This window comes from Lynx rufus, unplaced genomic scaffold (genome assembly GCF_022079265.1).
Source record: "Lynx rufus isolate CCGP_SWC_20201006 ecotype Redwood Valley unplaced genomic scaffold, mLynRuf1.p SCAF_20, whole genome shotgun sequence".
Lineage (NCBI taxonomy): Eukaryota > Metazoa > Chordata > Mammalia > Carnivora > Felidae > Lynx > Lynx rufus.
In genome coordinates this window covers 227,410-237,019 of record NW_025814835.1, presented here as the reverse complement: position 1 = coordinate 237,019, position 9,610 = coordinate 227,410, and the positions used below count along the sequence as shown (strand labels likewise).

General features: G+C 42.8%; 1 non-coding gene across 1 annotated transcript; it reads left to right on the top strand.

Annotated features, from left to right (window-relative positions):
- The first annotated feature begins 1,602 nt into the window (after positions 1-1,602).
- Positions 1,603-1,709, top strand: LOC124517179 (U6 spliceosomal RNA). Its single transcript, XR_006963333.1, has one exon. It is a non-coding gene; the product is annotated as a U6 spliceosomal RNA (small nuclear RNA).
- The last annotated feature ends 7,901 nt before the right edge of the window (positions 1,710-9,610 follow it).

Genomic DNA, 9,610 nt, shown 5'->3' with positions numbered 1-9,610 from the left:
CATCATCTCCCCCTTTATGCTGTCATTGTCACTAATTACATCTTTATATGTTGTGTGCCCATTATATAAATATATAATTATTGTTTTATGCCTGTGGCTTCTAAATCATTTAGGAAACAAAAAGAGGAGTTATAGCCCAATAATACAATTATACCAGCTTTTATTTATTTGTATGTTTACAGAGGTCTTATTTCTTTGTATGGCTTTGTGTTACCATCTAGGTTCCTTTTGTTTTACACTGAATTCTCTTTAGGTTTCCTTTGTAGGATGGGTCTACTAGTGATGAATTCTTTTAGCTTTTGTTTATTTGAGAATGTCTTAATTTCTCTTTCATTCTTGAAGGATAATTTTGCTGGCTATAAAGTTCTTAGCTGACATTATTTAAATGTAATCCCACTGCTTTCTGGCTTCCATGGTGTTTGATGAGAAATTGGCTGTTAGCCTTCTCAAAGATCATTTGTATGTTACAGGTTGTTTCTCTCTTGCTGCTTTCAAGATTTTCTCTTTGGTCTTTTGATAGTTTGTATATTGCATATCTCTTTCAGTTTATCCGGCTTGGAGTTCATTGAACTTCTTAGATGTGTAGATTCATGTCTTTCATCACATCTGGGAAGGTTTTGGCCTTTATTTCTTCAAATATTTTCCTCTCCCCTTCTCTCTCTGTTCTTATGGGATTCCCATAATGTGTATATTGATACATTTAATAATGTCCTGTAAGTTCCTTGACTCTGTTCTTTTTGCTTCATTCTTTTTCTTTCTGCCCCTCAGACAGGGTAGTTTCAGTTGCCCTATAGTGAAGTTTGTCAATCCTTTCAGAAAGATCTGAACAAATCTGCTGCTGGACTTCTCTCATGAATTTTTAATTTCAGCTACTATACTTTTCAGATCCAGAATTTCTATTTGGTTCCTTTTATAATTTCTATCCCTTTATTTTGATATTCCCTACTATTCATGCCTCATTCTCCTGATTGCCTTTAGTTCCTTGTTTATGGTTTCCTTCAGCTCCCTGTGAACATTTAAGACACTTAAAGTTGGGGCACCTGGGTGGCTCAGTTGGTTAAGAATCTGACTCTTAATTTTGGCTCAGGTCATGATATCACTGTTTCTGAGATCTAGCCCCATGTCGAGCTCTGTGCTGACAGCATGACCTTGCTTGGGAATTTCTCTCTTCCTCTTTCTCTGCCCCTCCCCTGCTCATGCTTGCATTGTTTCTTTGTATGCTTTGTACATTTATGTTGCGAACTGGACATTTTTAAATATTTCTAGGTGCTATGTGATATTATTATTATTATTAATTATTTTAGCAATGAAAAATAGCAGGCATAGGCGAGGGTGTGAATAAATTGGAGCTTTCATATATTGTTGTAAAATGGTATGGCTGCTATGAAAAACAGTTTGGTGGTTCCTCGAGAAGGTAAGCACATAATTACCCTATGATCCAGCAATTTCACTCTTATATACATATCCAAAAAATATGAAAACATATATCCTCATAGAAACTTGGACATGAATGTTTATAACAGCATTAGTCATAATAGCCAAAATGTGGAAACAACTCAAATGTTCATCAATGGATGAATGAATTTTTAAAAATGTGATTTAGTGCTTACTTCGGTAGCACATATACTAAAATTGGAATGACACAGAGAAGATTAGCATGGCCCCTGTGTAAGGATGACACACAAATTCATGAGGCATCCCATATTTTTCCAAAAAAAAAAAAAGATAAAATAAAAATGTAGTTTATATAGACAATGGAATATCATTCAGTTATTGAAAAGAATACATTATGATGGATGCTGTAATTTGGATGAACCTCAAAACCATTATGCTAAGTGTAAGTAGCCAGATACAAAAAATCACACAGCATATGATCCCTTTTACACGAACTGTCTGGAATAGACAAACCCATAGGCAGAAAGATTAGTGGTCAGGGGCTGGGGGAGGGGGAATGAGGAGTGATTACTTAATGGATACAGGATGTTCTCCTGGGGGGATGAAAATGTTTTGAACTGAGAGAAGTGATGGAATGTACTAAATACTGTTAAACTGTACACTTTAAAGTTATTAACTATATGTTGTGTGAGTTTCACCTCAATAAAAGAAAATGTAATCCGTAGCTCATCCTCTGTCTTCAACTGATCATTTTCACTCAAAATTATCACTTATCTTATATTTTTTAACCATAACTAAACATTGCCATGATGTATTGCTATATGTTAAAGTCTCTCCTTTCCCCTTCTCAATCTATTGTAAAGTCAAGTAACAAAGTAAATTATTGGGACTCTTTTGCCATTTTCCAATCAATAATGAGCAATTCAACTTGTCTTTATGTTACCATTCTCTACAAATAAGGCTTATAGCAACACTCAATTGATACATACCTGCAAGTGAGAGGGAGACATGACATTAAGTAAGTGCTAACTAGATTTCAGACACTATGCTCAGCTACTTATACATGATACTTCATTCCATTTCATAAAAAGTCCTGAGATAAATATTATCCCCAATTAACAAATGTGGTGACATACAGTGGAGTTCCACAGTGGCCTGAGGGCACACAGCTCATATGGAAAAACCCATATTAAGACTGAGCTCTGCGTGACCCCAAAGCCTATGTGGCTTCTCCAATGTACTATGCCATTCTAGCAACTCCAATGTACTATGCCATTCTAGCAAGTTCCTTAGAGCTCCATCAGTCACTGTGCCACCAAGGATAATTTATCTATTAAGTAAGGCAATATATGTCAATGCCATCATTTTAATATACGAGTGACCAAAAGGCAAATGATTATAGTGAAAATAGTCAAGTTAACACTTGTCAGTACATTTTTTTTGTTTTATAATTGAGTCCTCTTTGATTGTGGGAAATGCACTGGCATCCATAACTTACTCTAAATCTGTGGGTCCATCATCTTGAGAAGAGGTTCCCCCTGGGTTCTGTGGTGAGGGCAGGGTCTCTGAAGGGGTGTACCAAACCTTCATCTTCTCTCTCTCTGGCAAGCAGAGTCGGAATGTGGCAGCCAGGGTCACTAGCCATTACTGCACAGCACAGTGTCCATGACAGAAGACGCACAGTACTGCCTGGGTTCCTGGATGTTAGTGAGCAGAAAGTCAAAGGAAGACTGGAACCACCTTAGAGGGCAGGAGAAATGGCCCCTTACCTCAGATGAGCAGATCCCAAGCCATGAAGCCACCATTATCACTTCATTCTTTTGTGTTCTAGAGACTTTTCTGTGTCAGAATTCAAACACCTCAAGGAGGGGTGTGATTAGCTAACACCCGACCTCATTCACCCTAACCCCCTGCCACCTGAGCCCAGATTAGATGAGGCAAAGATCAGGAGGAGATGGATGTGGTGGTGGGTGAAAGGAGCCCCTGGGCTTGAGGGCCTTTGAGAGAAGGGAAGGGCATGTGCCTCTGGGCTTGAGGGCCTTTGAGAGAAGAAGGGAAGGGCATGTTCCCCGGGGCTTGAGGACCTTTGAGAGAGGAAGGGAAGGGCAGGGGCTCCAACGTGTGCATCTGTTTCCTGTTATTCTAGGCCCTCCACACACACACTGCTGAGATCTCACGTGGTTCTTTTAACAATGGCCGTAGATCCTGACTGGAGAATATACATGCGAATGATGGTGGCCAGAGCATATATACAGGAGGACTTGATCAGCGACTACAACTGCCCCATCTTCCACCCCTGCTTCTGACTCAGAGAAAGCTAAATTTCCTCCCTAAACCCATGGCATTGGACGCCCCACTTCCAGGAGCCACTTACAGCATGCGCAGGCTCACAGCCACTATCAGGACATACCTGAGGTGACCTTTGTTCCACTTTGAGTCTCCGAAAAACCAAGTGATGGTGGCTGAACCCTTGGTCACAGGAAGCTTTGGATAAGTGGACTGTGTTTGTTCTCATTCACGTGGTCTTCATTTCTTTCCACTGCTGTGCAGGCTCTGCCAAGGTCTAGTCTGCCCTGTCTGTCACTGCAGCCCCCCACCTCTGACCAGGTGTGGTCCCCACAGAGGCTCTCGTGGTAATTTGGCATGGGGTCTGAACTCTGCAACCTTTAAAAAAAATTTTTTTTTAACGTTTTTATTCAGTTTTGAGAGACAGAGCACCAACAGGTGAGGGGCAGAGAGAGAGCGAGACACAGAATCTGAAGCAGGCTCCAGGCTCTGAGCCATCAGCACAGAGGCTTGAACCCATGAACCGTGAGAGCATGACCCGAGCCGAAGTCGGACGCTTAACCGACTGTGCCACCCAGGCGCCCCTGAACTCTGCAATCTTTGATCGGAATATATAAGCTATCCTCAGGCTGCTGCCCAGATCTTGTTAGTTCCAGTTTGTATGGCATCCTTTCCCTCTGCTGTCTTTGCATTCTTGTTTTTTAATATTTACTATTTATTTTATATTATTATTTTATTTATTATATTATTTTATTATTTTATTTTATATTTATTGTTATTAATTGAGAGAGAGAGAGAGAGAGAGAGCTGTGCATGAGTAGGGTAGGGGCAGAGAGAGAAGGAGAGAGAGAATCCCAAGCAGGCTCCACATTCTCAGCATGGAGCCCGATGTGGGGCTTGATCTCATGAACTGTGAGATCATGACACAAGCTAAAACCAAAAGTCGATCACTTAACTGACTGGGCCACCCAGGCACCCCTCTTGTTTTTTGTTTTTTTTTTTTCTTTAAGATGTTAAAGTAATCTGTATACCCAATGTGGGGCTCGAACTCACAACCCTGAGGTCAAGAGTTGCATGCTGTACCAATTGAGCCAGCCAGGTGCCCCTACACTGCGGTTTTCTGTTGTGCTGTCTAAAAGTGTTTGGTCATAATGACAAGAATCTCAGAGTAGAACCTCAGCATAGGCCCACGAGCCTGTTGTCTGAGCCAGCCTCACAAAACTTGGGTTTGTAGTTCCCGTGGACTGGTGTCTTCTTGGACAAACTACTGTGAGTCACCAATGAAACCAGATGAGGTTGTCCTTCTGTCTCAGTCTTGTGTCCTGAGAGCCTGGCTTTGACTCAGAGAGAGCATTTTCTCTGGTGTTCCACCTGCTGGCCCACCTGCTGGGCTTTATTAGTATGCAGAGCCCTCCAAATTATATTCTGAATAGGAAATTATTTCACCAGAAGATTATCTGATGAAAGCTAATGAACAACTTAACACACTTTGGCAACAACCAGCGACTCATCCCCCTGGGATCTGCCTTGGTTGCTCTCTATACATACTTCCGTCAACTCTGCCCTCCTTCTCCCATCTTCTAGACCCCCTTCACTTTCCCCCAAATTCCCTTAAAACCCCAAATTACCAATTGCCTCTAGAGATTTTTCCTTCCATAAGTCAGATATGTGGGCAACTGTGGAATTTAACCCTTGGACCCAAGGCAAATTAAGAACTATAATTAAGGATTTCTCTGAAACCAGGTAAGGCCAACAACTATTCATTGGATTTAGAATTCTTTTGGATCCATGTGACCCAGGGTTATCTGACCTATATCAACAGAATTTCATATTCCAAATCCTGGATGGCAAAAGCCAATTGGGTTGACCTGGAAAGGGACGTACGGGATCCATCTTTCCATGATAAACCTGAGGGTCCAAAGAAAGCCAGAAAAGTAGATTGACATCTCCAAAGTCATACTTGAAACATTTCCTGTAAAAATTGACTAGACCGTAAATGCACACCACAAGGACGATTCCTTGAATCCCAGACAACTCATGTCTTCATAATCAAGTTGAGTCTGCCTTCTCCATGATATTTGATGCAGACCCTAGATATAAAGATCTTGATCCTATAGCTGACAAGTGTAAAAACTCCACGGACATGGGACATTTATACTGTAAAAGTTCAGCTAGATCCTACTAAAACATCTGAACTTCCCCCATATTCCTTGAAGCCAGAAGCAAAGGAAGAGATCAAGCCTCTAGCTGAAGGCCTCTCACCCATGGCCTTCTTGTGCCCCATACTTGCCCACATATCTTCCTGTTCTTTCAGTAAAGGAACAAAATGGGTGAGGATATCAACTTGTTCAAGACCTTAGGCATCAACACATTTGTCATTTTCCCTTCCCACTAACCCAAATACCATTTTGCCATCAATTCCTCCTGAAGCCACATACTCAGTATGGTGGATCTTTGCCCTTTTCGGTGGGCCCCTTGATAAAGACACGTGGTGCCTTTTGCCTTTACCTGGGAAGCACAAAAGTATACCTGGATGGTTATGCCCTGGGGGCTCACTGACCCTTCCTCTTATTTTGCTCAGGTCCTCAATCAAGACTGAAGGGATCTAAATTGCTCTCATGATTCAATTCTGACACTCTGTGTAGATGATTTTCTACTTCGCTCAAACAACAAATCCTGTGAAAAGAACTCCATTCACTTTCAGCCTTGGCAGAAAAGGGACATAAAGTTTCAAAAGATAAATTACAATTTTGCAAAAGCATGGTCCATTATTTAGGGCACAACCTAGCTCAGGAGGAAAAAAAATCCGCTCTTCCAGTAGACTAAAGACCAGCCTAACTTATCCCAGGTCTCTTACAAAATGGCATTTGGGAGGATTTACAGGTTTAACTGGATATTACCGATAATGGAGGCCATTTTCTTCTGAGATTTTGACACCTCTTTACGAATTAACTAAGTTTTCAGGGAGGGCCTGAGGAATCTCTTGTCCTGGAGCTGAAGCCTGATCAGGCATTCTGGAACCTGAAGAAGCTCTTCACCAGCCTCCTTCCCTGGCATCCCTAACTATAAAACTCCCCATCATCTGTGTGTGGAGGGACAATCCAGATAAGCCACTGGAGTTTTAACTCGACTTCCAGCAAAGCCCATCATTTACTATAGCTGTGGGTGGAAGAGCTCCACTCTGTGAGGCCATCAGCTTGCTCTGCAGGTGTCAGGTCCACTGCCTGCTTCTGAAGATGGGCTGAAGTTTGAGGTCCCTTATGGAAATAGTCTTCCAACTGGGTGTAATTCTGGATTGCTTCTTTAGTTGTAACTCGTGAATCACGTTGTGAAATCTGACTCTCTTGAGTTTTACTGCTGGATATGATGTTAGTGATACATCTGTCCCTGGGTTGGAAGGTGAGGGGTCTTCCAATGAAGTTCAAGAGCAGTTTTCTCAGATGTCTCTTCCAATAGACAAAAGCTCCGAGTTGAAGGTCACGAAGAGGCTATTTGGAATGATGTGGCAAGGCCTCCTTCACCTGCTGGTGATGGAGGGGCTAGTACGTGAGTCCTTTGCAACATTTTCTCATGTCTGTGCGCAGCAGGGCAGGGTTTAGTCTCAGAGGGAAAGTCCCTTAATGCACAGGCCTTCCCCACTACCAGGTCATAGGGTAACTGATGTGCACTTGAGGGTGTAAACCATGTGGCTGTAAGGGCTAGTGGGGTACTTTTGGCCAAAGGAGCCCAGACTTTCTGAAAATTTTGCTAATTTAAGGATGCCTTTGGCTCTTTCAGCATTTCCAGAATGTTGCAGATGACAGAGGCAGGATAGTTTTTGAGCAAGTAGGGACACTTCATTGAGTTCTTTCATAATGGTTCCAATAGTGTGTGCCTTGATCACTTGATATAAAAGTTGGGATGCCCCTGGTTGGAAACACAAAATCAAACAGTTTTTAGCAACTATAAAGGGCTACAGCTTTTTGGCAAGGAAATACTTCAACTGATCCTGAAAATATGCATATAATAACTAAAACATATTCAAATCCCATGGAGAGTAGCAGCCAGATACAATTCATTGAAGATATTTAAAAGACCCTTGAGGCTTTGGTTCCTGGCCATGTCCCGTTGTGATGGTTAATTTTAGTATGAAGATTATGGGGTCCCCAGACCAAGCATTATTTCTGTGTGTGTCTGTGAGTGTATTTCCAGATAAGATTAGCATCTGAATTGGTGTGCTCTGTAAAGTAGACTGCTCTCCCCGATGTGTGTGGGCATCATTCAAGACACCAAGCCACTGAGGGGTTGAATAGAACAAAAGGAAGGAGGAATTACTTCACTTTTCTTCCTGCCTGGCTGCATGAGCTGGAAGGAGTCTTCTCCTGTCCTAGACCAGGGTTCATACCAACAGGATGCGGATTGGCATTGCACCACTGGCTTTCTGGGTTTTCAGCTCGCACAACAGAATGTGGGACTTCTCAGCCTCTTTAATTGTGTGAGCCAATTCCTCATCATAAATCTTCCTAACCCGTGACTTTGCTCATGTCCCTCTCTCCCAGATAAAGAATCAATTAATAAAATCTATTGATCAGACTCTAGGTAATTCTAAATTTTGATTTGATAACTCATAGAACAATGAGCAAGATACCTGCCACCTGAAAGAGACAAATAGAGACCCAAATACACAACCAGCTAAAGTAGGGCCTTAGTCTCCACCTGTGTCACAGGTAAGTCCTTTGTTCCTGGATCTCCATGTGCCCCTGCTGGATACTACTTTGGGGGCCAGGACAGTTGGTGCTGCTTGCCTCTGTGTAGCAGGATTCTCACACAGAGAGACGGGACAGCGAGGCTTTTCTGTCCAGGAAGCAACTTTGTCTTGTTGGCCCGGGCTCAGTGGATTCGCACCCAAAAAACTGAGACCCCAGCTCAGTGGGATGTAGACTTTTGTACAATTTTTGCTCCTTTGTCTCCCGTATATGGTAACATACAGTCTGAATGGGCGGTCTGTGTTACAGAGTTGTGAGGAGCGTCGCGCATGCACGCATAGCCAGGTTGCCTTCCCTTGTCTTGAGGTTTTCACCACATTCCTTAAGGAAGAGTTCTACCACATTAGACTAACACCTGATTCACTTTAGGAACAGTACTCTGAGGCGTGTCTGTCCACAGAGGCCCTAATTCTAGAGACCTCTACACTAGAAACCCTAACTCAGACATGAGCTCCAACATGAGGCTACCTTGATTATTCAGGCACTTTTTCTGGATGGATTTCTGACTCACTATAATGCCAGCAACCAGAGCAATGTTCCTAAAGGTGGGAACGCTACAAAGAGATGGAGAGTTGCTGTTTACCCTAGAGAAGCTGTGTCCCCGCTGCCCTGGGGAGCTACAGATCCGTGTAAATGCTGATGGGTGATGGGGCTTGCTCTAGAGTTCCTGCTGGCCTGTCAGGCCCATTCTATGTCACTGCTGATGCTTCTTGCTGTACTTGGATCAATGAAACAGGCAAAGGAGAACAGACCATACTTGGCTTCAAGGAAAAGTCATTTGTCTCTTTAAGGTTAATCATCATGGCCTATGGGGTACTTTTTCTTGCCTGGGTTGGGCAAATGGGGCTCCTAGTTCCAAAGCACCCTACAAGACTATGAATTGTTAGTGGTCGTGATGCTGATCTGTCACATCCTGTCTGATCTGATCTTGAATGCTTCTGGGCAGCTGCTGCTCTCAGCTCAGATGATGCAGCAACAGAAAGACCAGCTATCAGCATGTGAGTGATTGCGGACGCACCAAACAGTCCCCAAGCTGTGAAGATCTGGATCCTCAGCCTCCCGTGAACTGGTCAGCCTCTCACAAGTGACAGAATATCTGAAAGGGAGAAGAACCAGGAGACTAACTGTACAAATGGACATTTACAACCTTCTCTGTAGCCATCAGCCCAGAATGATCTGGGCTT